Source organism: Cupressus sempervirens, chromosome 8 (assembly GCF_028749045.1).
Source record: "Cupressus sempervirens isolate cs-2001-9-10 chromosome 8, ASM2874904v1, whole genome shotgun sequence".
Classification (NCBI taxonomy): Eukaryota; Viridiplantae; Streptophyta; class Pinopsida; order Cupressales; family Cupressaceae; genus Cupressus; species Cupressus sempervirens.
This window is the reverse complement of record NC_143125.1, coordinates 116,610,856-116,623,988: the sequence shown is the minus strand read 5'-3', so window position 1 is coordinate 116,623,988 and position 13,133 is coordinate 116,610,856. Positions and strand designations below refer to the sequence as shown.

Genomic DNA, 13,133 nt, shown 5'->3' with positions numbered 1-13,133 from the left:
GGAGATAAAATTTTCAGAGATCTTGCAAGGAAAAATGGTTAAAAATTTTACAAGAATTGAAAAATCTAGACCAAATAAGACAAATCTAGTTGACCCACAAGATCGTGGTCTAACAAGATCTAGTTGATATGGGTGCATATACATATTATGCAATTATTATAGATCCAACAAAATGTATCGCTTCCTCATTCATTTATTTTAGCAATTCTAAGATTACTTACTATGTAATTACATGCCTTTTGTTCCAGGCTTGACAAACTCACTCATGTAATATTTCTCAAATTTATTTAAAAAATTACACATACTAAGTGTATTTTAAGAGCTCTCTATAAAGTCCATGGACAAAAATAAAATAAAATGAATGCACAACAATATAAGGATAAGCAATAAGAACCTGATTTCTATTGCCACTGTTGCTGAGCCAACACAAGTAAATGCCAAGAACAAGGAAATAATCTAACATAGAGCATTCCTTGTTGAAAGTTGATAACATGTCATACTGAAATAAAAAAAGAAATACGTAATCAATGAAAACTTCCATTATTTATCATCCCAATTGGCTAATAATAACAAAGATGTCATATACATTCCTTGTGATAAATTGCTCACAATTTAACACTATATTAATTTTCACAAACCTGAAAGAGGGTCTCGTCCTTGATTGTTTGGCCTCTGCCCAAAAAATGAACAAAAATACGATTAACAAGAAAACCAATATGTAGGTTAAACACAACAAAATAAAACAAACAATGGAAAAAGAAATTGAACTGACAAAGAAAAAACAAAATGAAAGAAAGAACAGAAAGTGAAAGCCCTCATTATGATCCATTATTTCAGGAAAGAATGAAATTCCATGTTTCAGGAAATGAAGTCCTCATTATGAAACATCATTATCAAATACATGCCAATAAATGAATCATTAGGAACCCTTATTTTAAACATGATGGGATAAGGTATAAGACCACTTTTAATTATTTAACAATTGAGCTATCACCCATTACACTTCTCAACTTACAACATTTGGCACATCTAACGTGGAATGTATGTTTCTTCCTTACAAATTACTTTAACTTGTTAGATGCTCTCTTACATTCTATAACTCTGAATCTTCTTAATCATGTTATTGAAAATATTCAGCATCTGATCAAATAGACATCTTTTTGTAGTAAACATCTAGTTTGGAAACTTATACATCATTTTGCAGATAATTTGAGAGTCATTACTTTTTCTATCTCATCTCATGGAAGACATCCATCAGTTCATGTTCTGCTCATCCATTTAATAATTTAGTGATATTTATATGGAAATTCTTTTCATATCTAGAAAATTGCTTATGAATTCACAGGAAAACTCAAACTAATAATTTTGCAGCCTCTGCATGTTGGATTTACTGGAGATGAAGGAGGAAACACGATTTGGTTTGCTGGCTTAGGCGAAAGGCTAATTTGCATCATGTAAGTATACAAACCAGTTACAGTATCTATGTGACTACGGTGATGATTTGGAGGGAAAAAAGAATTTAAAGATGTCTAGAAGAAAAAATTAAAAATTTGCTGCTAGTTCTTTTTTCATTAGTAAATAATGATTTTAAGCTAGTCTACATGAAGGTCAGTTTTATTTTAAGCTAGAGTTGACGAGATTCGAACCTGTGATCAAGTTCTAATACCACTTGTTACAAAAATTGATGTAAAAACATTAGATGACTAAGCAATGTCATGAATCCCAAAAAGAAACATGGACAATTCCAACAAGTCTGTCTCCTACCTACGTTTTGTACTAAATTTTTCTTTTCAATGATGATCTCTTTTCTATTTAAGTCTTAATTGAGTCTGACTCTTTAGTAACGGTTAGATGTTATAAATTTTTACATGATGAATAATATGGGATAAGAATTGAAATAAAGAGTAGAGAGGAAAATAGCCATTTAAAGATTTCCATGAAACTTACAATGTACTGTAAGTCTGCATAGGTTATGCAACTATCAAAAGCTGGATTAGATTGGATTTTTTTATTAGGGTGTTGACATCATCTTACAATGGCAACATTGGTGACCATCCCCTGTTGTTAACTTGCATAAAGAAAACACGTCTGACAAGCACCATAGTAAAGAGGGCAATAGGATTTCCATCAAAATAGATAGCTATTGACATTGACAATTTTTTATTAACATATACTTTTTGGTCTATGTAATTGTTAACAGGTATGGGATAGTTCAATAATTGAGACAGCAATGATAGACTTCTATGACTCTAACTTTAGTCTACTGGTAGGACTTCAGGCAAACCTAACTGTATGTAAATCTTCTCTCCCTCTTCTATTTTTTATTATAAAATCAAACAAGTACGGAAGCATTTTATGTTCCTTTCTGAGATTCGTTGTTTTTTATAGTGTTGAAGATTTTTTCATGTTAAATTATGTTCCTTCTAGTGAGAGGTATTCAATCATACTATCAATTTCATGGTTTCATGAATTTCTATTTTTCTTTTATAAAATATATTGTTCTGTATAAAAGTCATGCATCAATTTTTGTCGACTTCTTTTTAGATCAACTATGTATCTGCTCGTGACCACAAATTTCAGTGATGGTTTAGAAAATATGAATCAGATATAGATAATTCCAATATTTGGTATTGAAATTTATGATAGAATAGAAATGATATTAAATTTCACATATCTGAAAAAAGTTGCCCTCGATTGTTTGGCCTCTTCCTTTGCTCTACCACAATTATGTAACAGGAAAACCCCAAAAAAAAATGAAGAAAAAGAAGATAGAACAAAAATGTGATGTGCAGAAAAACCAACGTGCACGCTAAACACAATCAAGCGAAACAAACACTGACCTATGAACCACTTTTAATTATTTAACAATTGACCTATCAACCATTACTATCAAACATCAAATATGCAAAGACTAACTGAGAACTGAAACCCACTTGAGCCGTGTTGATGATTTGGGAAATGGCGAATGCAATCTTGGATGTGATATCGCCCTATCTTTTACCCTGTTCTTTTACCATGTTTCAGGAAATGAAGTCATCCGCATTGAAGCATTCACACCGGTCATTTGTCTGCTCTACCACAATTATGTAACATGAAAACCCAAAAAAAGAGATTGAACAAAAATGTGACGTGCAGAAAACCAACCTGCACGCTAAACACTGAAAAAAATGGAACGGAAAGAAAAAGCAAGTTTAAATTTTAAATGAGTCTCTAAAGTAATTATTTTTTTCCCGTACTCTAATTGAACTGCTTCTTCCCGAACTGTTTTCTTTGTCGTTGTCATTCTCTCAACGGCTACAATTTTAAAATATACAAATAGATCGTTTAGTTTTGGGATAATTGATAAATATATATAAACAATTGGTCAACGTTATGGACAAGGAAATGAGGTGGGAGCACACACCAACATCAAGTTGTTACCTTGGTCAAAATTATGAGAATATTCTTGAATTTATATTCATAAAATTTTATAGTTCTATTTTATTTTTTATTCTTATATCTTTTTTAAGATTTTTTTTCTATTTTTCATTATAATGGCTAAGGTCGTTTAGGAATTGACCAATATTGAAGGCAATTGTTAATAATATTCAAAATTCTATCCTTTTCATAAGTAGCCAACAATTGTTTGTGATAGAACTAGTTAAGGTTGTAACCCTTTTCATAAGTAGCCAACAATTGTTTGTGATAGAACTAGTTAAGGTTGTAACCCTTTTCATAAGTAGACGCCTTTTACGAGGTTTTATGTGTTTGTCCAATTCAATTAGTGATAGATATAGATCATTAATGAGCTCTAAAAAATAAACTTATTCCTTGAGTGCCACCTAGGTTTCACTTCCTCAGCAATGAGTTTCTCACCCTTGGATAGCTTGGGCATGAAGAGTCCCGCAAATGTTAATTATCCAAAGGAAATCACTTTCATCTAGTATGGTCTGGTTGGTCATGTGTTTGATTTGACCTATGTGGGAATCTCTCTTTTATAGATTCCCCTTCCCCTTCATTATGTGGAATGAAATTCATATATTAATACCCCAAACTATGTGGAAGCACCTCCTAAACTCATTGTCAAAAGTAGTAGACAAAAGTATCACATAAAATATAATCTATCCATAAAGAAAAAAATATTTCACTTGAAAAAGTAATAATTACATGATATTCTCTTTGTGTATAAACCTAATCTTATTGGATAATATTTTGGAGTCTCCATCTATCAAGAAAATTTCCCCTTTGGTTCACTAAAATCAAGAAAAATTTTCCTTTGGTTGACTAAAAATGATGCAGGAGCATCTTGCATCCAAAATAAAGGGGAGGCATGTTGAATGTAAAATTTAAAATAATAATAATAATAATGAATTAAATAAATTTTTATTAAAAAAAAATTGTGGAGGAGAGAGAAAGTGACAAAAATTAGAGAAAATAAATAAATAAATAAAAGGGGAAAAGAGAAATTTCTATTTTCGAGGTGAATAGGTGGCATAATAGAAAAATAAAACAAAAATGGTTGTCATTCCATTTATCGAAGTGTGTGGGTAGAATTCTAGAAAGTTATGGATATTGTAGAAAGTTGTGGATATTGTAGAAGGTTATGAAAGTTGTAGAAGGTTGTGGATATTGTGTAGGTGGAATTCTAGAAGGTTGTGGATAAGTCATGTATTGGGTGGTAAGAGTCTATTTAAGTAAGGCATATGAGCATTTCTAATCAAGCTCGAGAAGTAGAAGCTAGAAGGCATGAAGACTTCAAGGTGTGAAAGCTCTAAAGGTGTAGCTCTTCAAGTAGAAGTTCTTGGTGAAGCTCTTGGTGTGAAGACTCTTATTTGGGATTTCTCTTATGTTGAAGAATTTGTAAACTTCTTTTTGAAGAAGTCATATCTATGATATCATCTTGTGGGTGTTGTAAGGATTTTCAAGTATAATAAAATTGCTTGTGAAGCATTTTTTTTATTTCTCTTGGTCTCCATATTGTTGCATTCTTGGTTGAGTTGGTAGGGTGGTGTGGCCCTCCATCAAGTGGTATCAGAGCAGAAGTTCCTGAGTGTACAAGAAGATCGCCGAAGTGTGAGGCAGTTTGTACCAGGACCTTGTTTGGGTGAAGTTTATCAAAGCAAGAGTTCCTGAGTGTGTGGACAGATCGTCAAACATGAGGCATTTTACACCAGGATTTGCAAAGAAGGTTGATCTTGTGGTTGATTGATCTTTTAGATTGGTGGATTTGTTGTTTAGGGTTTGCTAAATTTTTGAAAGATGCCTCCAAGAAGATTGGACCCTAAGGAAAATGATGACCTTGGTGAAGCTATGGAAGAAAGAATCTTAGAGAAGATAAGAGCAGAGCTCAAATCAGAGATTGCATTGATGAAGAGTGACATGATTGTTGAAATTATGAATGCTCTGGGTGGTGTACTTAGACATGTGGGTACTGAAGACAGATATGACGAAGTTGCCGAAGACTTTGAAGCTGCTAGTGAGGATAGAAGTGATCATGAGGAGAGACCTATTGGAATTAGGGCTAGTCAGTTTGCTCGACCTAGATCTCAGTTGAAGCTAAAGCATAAGATGGAGGTTTCTAATTGTTTAGGTTCTTTGAATCCTGAAGACCTGATTGATTGGATTGGTGAATTAGAGGACTCCTCTGAGCTTGAGGGTATTGAAGATCCACTAAGAGTAAGGTTAGCACAAACTAAGTTGAAGGGACATGCTGCTCTTTGGTGGAAGGAACTGCAAAGAGATAGAGAAGAGGAAGGTGAAATGAAGATCACTAGATGGAAATTGATGGTGACTAAGTTAAAGGCAAAGTTCATTCCTGCTGATTATGAACTTGAATTGTTTAAGAGGTTGAAGAATCTAAAACAGAAGGATATGACTATGTAGGATTACACCGAGGAGTTCTACAAGTTGACTATTCAGTCTGGGCATAGAGAATTGTCAAAGGAGAAGGTAGCACAGTACATTAATGGTTTGAGATTCAATATTCAGGATGAGGTTGGTATGCTGAATATTTCCACAGTTGAGGATGCTTATCAGTATGATTTGAGAGCAGAGGAGAAGCTAAAGAGGAAGAATCAAGGTAGTTCCCAAGGGAAGGAGAAGCAGGATAGTTCGGTACAAGCTAAACCAAAAGCAAAAGGTGAACCAAAACCTATTGAACAAAGAAGAAGGACAAGTGGAGGTGTATTCAGAGGTAATTGTTTCAAGTGTGGTCAAGAAGGGCATAGATCTTTTAAATGTTCTATTGGTAGGACAGCTACTATTGTGAATGAGGTTGAAATCTAGGAAAATCAGCCTGAGGAAGGAGAAAGTTTGTTGGCTCGGCGAGTACTAATGGGTAAGAAGACATTGGATTCTTGTCAGAGGACTAGTTTGTTCAAAACTTATTGTAAGTCTGGTGGGAAAGTTTGCAAGGTGATTATAGATGGTGGTAGTACTAATAACCTTGTTACTGAGGAGATGGTTCAAAAACTTGGTTTGAAGAGTTTGAGACATCCTTTTCCTTATAGGATTGGCTAGTTGCAAGGTGAGCATGCTTTGGAAGTGAGGGAGCAATGCCTTATTGATTTTCAGATTGGGCAGTATAAGGATCAAGTATTGTGTGATATTGTGGATATGAACAGTTGTCATGTGTTACTTGGTAGACCTTGGTAGTATGATTGCAGGGCTATGCATGATTGTGTTAGGAATGTGTTTACTATTGAGAAAGGTGGTAGGAAGTTTTCCTTGATTCCTTTGCAAAATGAAGCACTCGGTAGGAGAAACTTGAGTGTTGGCAGTCGAGTTGAGTTAGCAGATTTTGAGAAGATTAAAAATCAAAATGGGAAGCAGACCTATGGAACACCTGTGCTGGATGTGAAGGAGAAGAAGAAAAACAAGGGAAAGAGTGTCCAAGTTGAAGATTTGGAGGACATATATGTGAAGAACCAGTTTGGGATTTATGTGCTAAATCTCGAAAGATGTTCTTCCAGTTATTAGAACATCTTTTCGAACCTAGGGAGTCTAATGCAGGATCATCTTGCATCCAAAATAAAGGGGAGCCATGTTGAATGTAAAATTTAAAATAATAATAATAATAATTTTAAAATAAAATAAAAATTGTGGAGGAGAGAGAAAGTGACAAAAATTAGAGAAAATAAATAAATAAATAAAAAGGGAAAAGAGAAATTTCTATTTTCAAGGTGAATAGGTGGCATAATAGAAAAATAAAATAAAAATGGTTGTCATTCCATTTATCGAGGTGTGTGGGTAGAATTCTAAAAAGTTATGGATATTGTAGAAGGTTATGAAAGTTGTAAAAGGTTGTGGATATTGTGTAGGTGGAATTGTAGAAGGTTGTGGATAAGTCATGTATTGGGTGGTAAGAGCCTATTTAAGCAAGGCATATGAGCATTTCTAATCAAGCTCGAGAAGTAGAAGCTAGAAGGCGTGAAGACTTCAAGGTGTGAAAGCTCTAAAGGTGTAGCTCTTCAAGTAGAAGTTCTTGGTGAAGCTCTTGGTGTGAAGACTCTTATTTGGGATTTCTCTTATGTTGAAGAATTTGTAAACTTCTTTTTGAAGAAGTCATATCTATGATATCATCTTGTGGGTGTTGTAAGGATTTTCAAGTATAATAAAATTGCTTGTGAAGCATTTTATTTATTTCTCTTGGTCTCCATATTGTTGCATTCTTGGTTGTGAGTTGGTAGGGTGGTGTGGCCCTCCATCAAAAAATATTATATATATTTTGTAAACTATTCTTTCAAGAAATCCATGTGAATAATTTAAATTCCTCATAGCCCTTTCTAACAAATTTATTTTTAAAGTATTTTATGCTACATATTGGATGATTATTACACAAATGTTCTTAAACAATCATTTTTATTCTTGTCATTCATGTGTATAGCTACATTAACAAATATATTACAATTACCTATCAACATAACATATTACATGTAAGTAACTTGTATATCTAGCTTATTGACAAATGGGGTGTCCTACAAGAGGATATATGTCACATACAACTCAAAGAGTAAATAATTATACTGAGAGGGGGAATAAATTTATGTAACACGTGAGGAACACAAGAACACAATGCAAATTATAGGGGAAAACCATAGCAAAATATTATTTTTATATAAATCTCTCTTATAATCTTTGGAGGAACTAACTACAAGAGACTCGCATTCCCTCTTATATGGTTTGTAGGTATTGATCCCCATTGTTGAGCACCAACTAAACAAGAGATACCAATCTCTTCTTTTGGGAAGCACTAACTTCCAAATGTGTAAGTTCCACACATTCCACTTGATGTTGCTTCTTCAATGGATTATGTGTGTTTGGTTTGTCTTCACAAACTCTTCTTTCTCTTTGAATTCTACTCACAAATTTGTTATAATTTCTCCAAGTAAGTTTTCTTCATACTTGTTGATTAATTTTGATTTTGATGTGCTCCAATATGGTGCATAAATATGTTAAAAAATGCTTCATAAACCTACTAAAATTTCTTCATACTTTTGCCTTGAGTATGTTCATAAGTCTTCTTATAAGTCTACTCAAAATCTTCACAAATTGTGTTATCAATCAAACTTTAAAAAATACTATAGATCTTCTTGTAGATATACTCTAATATGCCTAAAGGTCTACTATAATGCACTCCAAAATATCTATTACAACATACTTCGAGAATCTTCACATAACTCCCTTTAGATCTAATCATAAGCATGTTTTGTATCAACTCTTGATATATAAAATCGATGGAAAGTGTGAATTCCATTTTTAAGAGGCTTCAAATGAAGCCTAACCTTTGAATGAAGGTCCCTACGGGCTTCATTCATGCTTCACTCAAAGCCCAATAGTTGCCAGAAAGTGCCTAGGTGAAGCCCCATTGCTTTTGAACACATTCTAAAACTAGGGGCTTTGAATGAAGGGGGTTTCATTTGAAGCCCCCAAAATACAATTTTTGCAAATTTCTTAAATTTCTTGTCAAAATTTTCTCTTTGAGGGCTCAAACAAGGGTAACAAATGCATCTATTTTTTACAAATAAATATATCATATTATTCTATGTTGAATAAGCTTTCTAACGGCTATACTTTTAATATACATTGTGTTTATTGCGATGTTTTATTTGTAATTTTATTAAATATAGGTTGTTTGGCCATTTCACAAGTCTTTGTTTGAAGCTTCGGGAAAAATAGAAAATGAGAGAAATTAATTTTTGAAGATATGTCCTACAAAGGTATGTGTGTTACCTTTATAGAAAAAAATGTATTATAGATGTTCATTTAAGTATACTCTAATATGCCTAAAGGTCTACTATAATATGCTCCAAAATATCTATTTTAACATGCTTTGAGAAACTTCTCATAAACTCCCTTTAGATCTAATCATAAGCACGTTTTGTATTTACTCTTTTTATATATGCTCTTCATTATACTTATGATTATGAAAGATATCTCATATTTGTTTGAAAAATAAACCTAAAACCTTATTTTTGTATACCTTGCAAAATGTCTCTTCCACCAAGAGATGGCACCTTCTAACTAGGTTTGCTCAAACAACATATGATTATGTTTAATTGTTTAATCTTCTTTGCCTAGTATGGATGTCCATCCCAATGAATTTGTTTTAAATAGACCAATATGCATTTTCACTCAATAATTTTTCATAAAAGAAGGGTATCAAAATAAGAGGGGCTGGGCTTTTTTAATTTTGACATTTTAGTCAAGTCATCAATTGAGATGACACCTTGAGGGAAACATCCTACCATTCTGACAAAAAATTTGCATATTTCTATGATGATGTCTTTATCATAGTTCCAAACATTCCTCCATAAATTTTGTCATGACTTACCTTTTGACATCAATTACAATATTTTTCATATCTCTAATTGACATGAGTGATGATTAATATTCTTTTCTTTTAACATCAAATGACAATATGCCCAACACTACTTATTTTAAACTAGATACAAATATTGTAACTATTTACATCAAAAGACCCAACAAATCAACTTAAACCAAAGGGAACCAAAAAATAGTCTTGAATATATGATAGTGAAATCATCTAATTACATCTACCACACAAGTTGGTACATATTGCATTCTAGTACTAAGCAATCAATTTTCCCTCACATAGAATCCTAGTACCCCATAAGTTGAGACATTAGTGATGAACATATTGTTGGCATGTATTATAGTATACACATAATCAAGATCTTCTCAACTAAATCAATATTAATGTCTGAATGACTATTCAAAAGTGTAAATGGTATAATTATTTTCAATTCCACTAGCCTCACTTTTTTCAAATTTATTGGTTCTAGCAAACCAAATTTACTAAGGAACCTTGTTAGTGATCCCCATTTATTTTAAATGTCATGCATATCATTTCCATGTGGGGCTTATTCAAATTAGTGAAGAAAATGAGAACTTTTTTTGGAAAGGCATTCTTGGGATAAAATATGTAGACCTATTAAGTACGGATGAGTTGGAATTAAGAATCTATTGTGGTAGATCAATAAAGCATTAAATAAGAAAAACTATTTAAAAAAATCTCTAAGTAACTAAGGCTTAAGTGTGTAGGATTATCAAAAAGGAAAATGCCTTACAAATTCAAACGGTGAAGAAATATTCAAAAATGTCCCATTTCCCAAGGGGTTCTTAGATGTGGAATGTTATATCAAGATGTAATGATAATATATTAAATCAATTCTCAAGGATGGAAAGAGCTATTATAGCATGACCCTTGGAGTCATTACCCAATTATAAGAAACCAAATATAAGTGGACAAAATCAAACATATTTTGAACAAACTTGCAAGCTCCATGTTAGAAATTATATCATTTCATATCCTAATTATTTTTACAAGTGCAATCAAGAGTTAAATTTATCACCACAAGACAATGATGAAATTATAACAATTTTGAAAAATAATATATCTCCTTTAAGAAAGGCAATGATGAAATCATATGGAATGCTTGTAAGACTAGAATTTATAATGACAAATATATGTATAAGATAGTTTCACAAGAACAAGATATGAATGATATAAAAATTCCAATAAATTAATGTTAGAATAAATTATGCATTCCAAAGGTAGGTATCTTTACATGGACAAATATACATGGTAAGATATTAATAGTATATTGGTTGGGAAAGATTGGCTTTCAGGACCTATCTGTGTGTTCTTTATACAACAATAATGAAGAGGCTATCAATTACATGTTGCTAACTTGTCTCTTTGCACAAAAAAGTTGGCAATGGTTATATACTAAATTGAGGTTGTTAAAAACATTGCCAAATGATATTATGATAATCCTATCATGGTCAAGGATAAACAATCATAGCTTATTTGGTAATCTTTTGGTTATTTCAACTTCACTAGTAGTATGAGAAATATGGAAGGGAAAGGGTTGAGGAATATTTGAAGGGAGATGTATGGAGTGGAAAATGTTGATAAATGAATGAAAGAAACTACTATATAATTTATGAACTCGTGTTTGCATTCTCATAGGAACAAATAAAGCTATTATACTTGTTGGGATGCAAAATGTGGAAGAATGCTATGGACTCATAATCCCCACATTTGTTGGGAAAGGAAATCATTTAGGAATAAAAGGATAAAGAATATTGTAGATGGTGTCCTAAAAACAATGTTGATTAAAAATCAATTTTGATGGAGAATCAAAAGGTATTCTAGGGATCTTAGGGGTAGGATGTTTTATTCATTCACATAATAGTAAGATAGCTACAAGATTGCAAAAAAATTGGAGATTAACACTGATAATATGGAAAAATTAAAATCCCTAGTCGAAGAATTAGTTTTATGTTTAGAAATAGATTTGAAAAAGATTAAAATAGATGAGGGTTTTGTTGATCTCTAAGCCTATGTTGTTGATTAGTGTCCAAACACTTGGTCATTTACTAGGCAAGATTACAAGGTCATCACTGCGAATGAGTTATCTAGTAAAGGTCGAGCATACAATGCTTCTATCAAGTAGGATAGTGATTGTCAAGTATCCAGTAGCAACCTAGAAGATTTATGTGTCGAGCAATATAGTTGAGACCGAGCATGTTGACAAGTTATTAAGTGTCGAACAAGCAGCAATATAGAAGCTAAGTGACAACATGAAGAATTCTACATGATTGGGCATGACAGAATTCAAGTGTCAAGTAGTTCATGTTACTAAAATTTTGCACATGTGAAAATTTTAAGCATACATGCAATGAAAATACAATTTACGTGTTTTTCATTTCATTCAAACAATAGAAATGTCTTTGTAATTATTTACTTTCAAATAGACATTGATGTTTTCAAACAATGAAATGAATTATTATGTTGGAAGGAAAAGATAGATCTCACACAAGCCGGGAGTATAGCTCATTGTACTGAATTTCTTTCATAAGGAAATGCACAAACAGATACATATGAATGAAAGAAATAAAGAGTAGAGATAACCAGTCATTGCCCATTGCTTTGACTGGTTATGCATTCTTTCCCTGGCGCAATAGAATCCAGCTCTGAGCTCCGTGATCTCTAGCAGCTACAAAAAACATGAAAGCAATTGATGTTAGATCTCAAAGGATCTAAGCAATGACTACCTATCTCTATGACTACATACTCTATCTGTCTATGCATTTTGTCATGATAGAAAAGTAAGCAGTGATATTGAAATCTAGTGCTGAAAGAAATGAAATCATTTGTGAGTGTCACGAGCCAGTGCTCGAACTTCATAAATATACAACAGGATGGACAGAATTACAACAGAGAAACAATGATCGATATCATGATAAAATATCACAAACTCCAAAAATAGAAAACATGAATATCAAAAGACAAAATAGTGATATAATGCAAGGATGATTGTTTTATAGGCAAAAGATAGGCACTAAGAGCAGGTCACAAAGTCATTGTCTTAAAACAAAGCAAACTGCAATAGTGTTTGATATGCAAAGGAGAAAAGGAAATGTGCCTAAGAATTTCTTTGATGGATGATTAATTTTCCATGCACTTGTTGTAGCAAGAAAATTTGTGGATACATATATAAAATTACCAAGTATTTATCACATTCATCATGTTCATGAGGGAAACAATTATTTTATTCGGCATGCTGGAACAATAAAAAGGGACATATTCTATTCGCACTATTTGCTTCATTTCATAAGTTTAAAAT

General features: G+C 32.5%; 1 long non-coding RNA gene across 1 annotated transcript; it reads right to left on the bottom strand.

Moving 5' to 3' along the window:
* Nucleotides 1–348: 348 nt before the first annotated feature.
* Nucleotides 349–3,145, bottom strand: LOC149541866 (uncharacterized). Its single transcript, XR_016355164.1, has 3 exons — nt 2,934–3,145; nt 639–672; nt 349–499 (listed from the first exon to the last, which is right to left on the bottom strand). It is a non-coding gene; the product is annotated as an uncharacterized LOC149541866 (long non-coding RNA).
* Nucleotides 3,146–13,133: the final 9,988 nt, after the last annotated feature.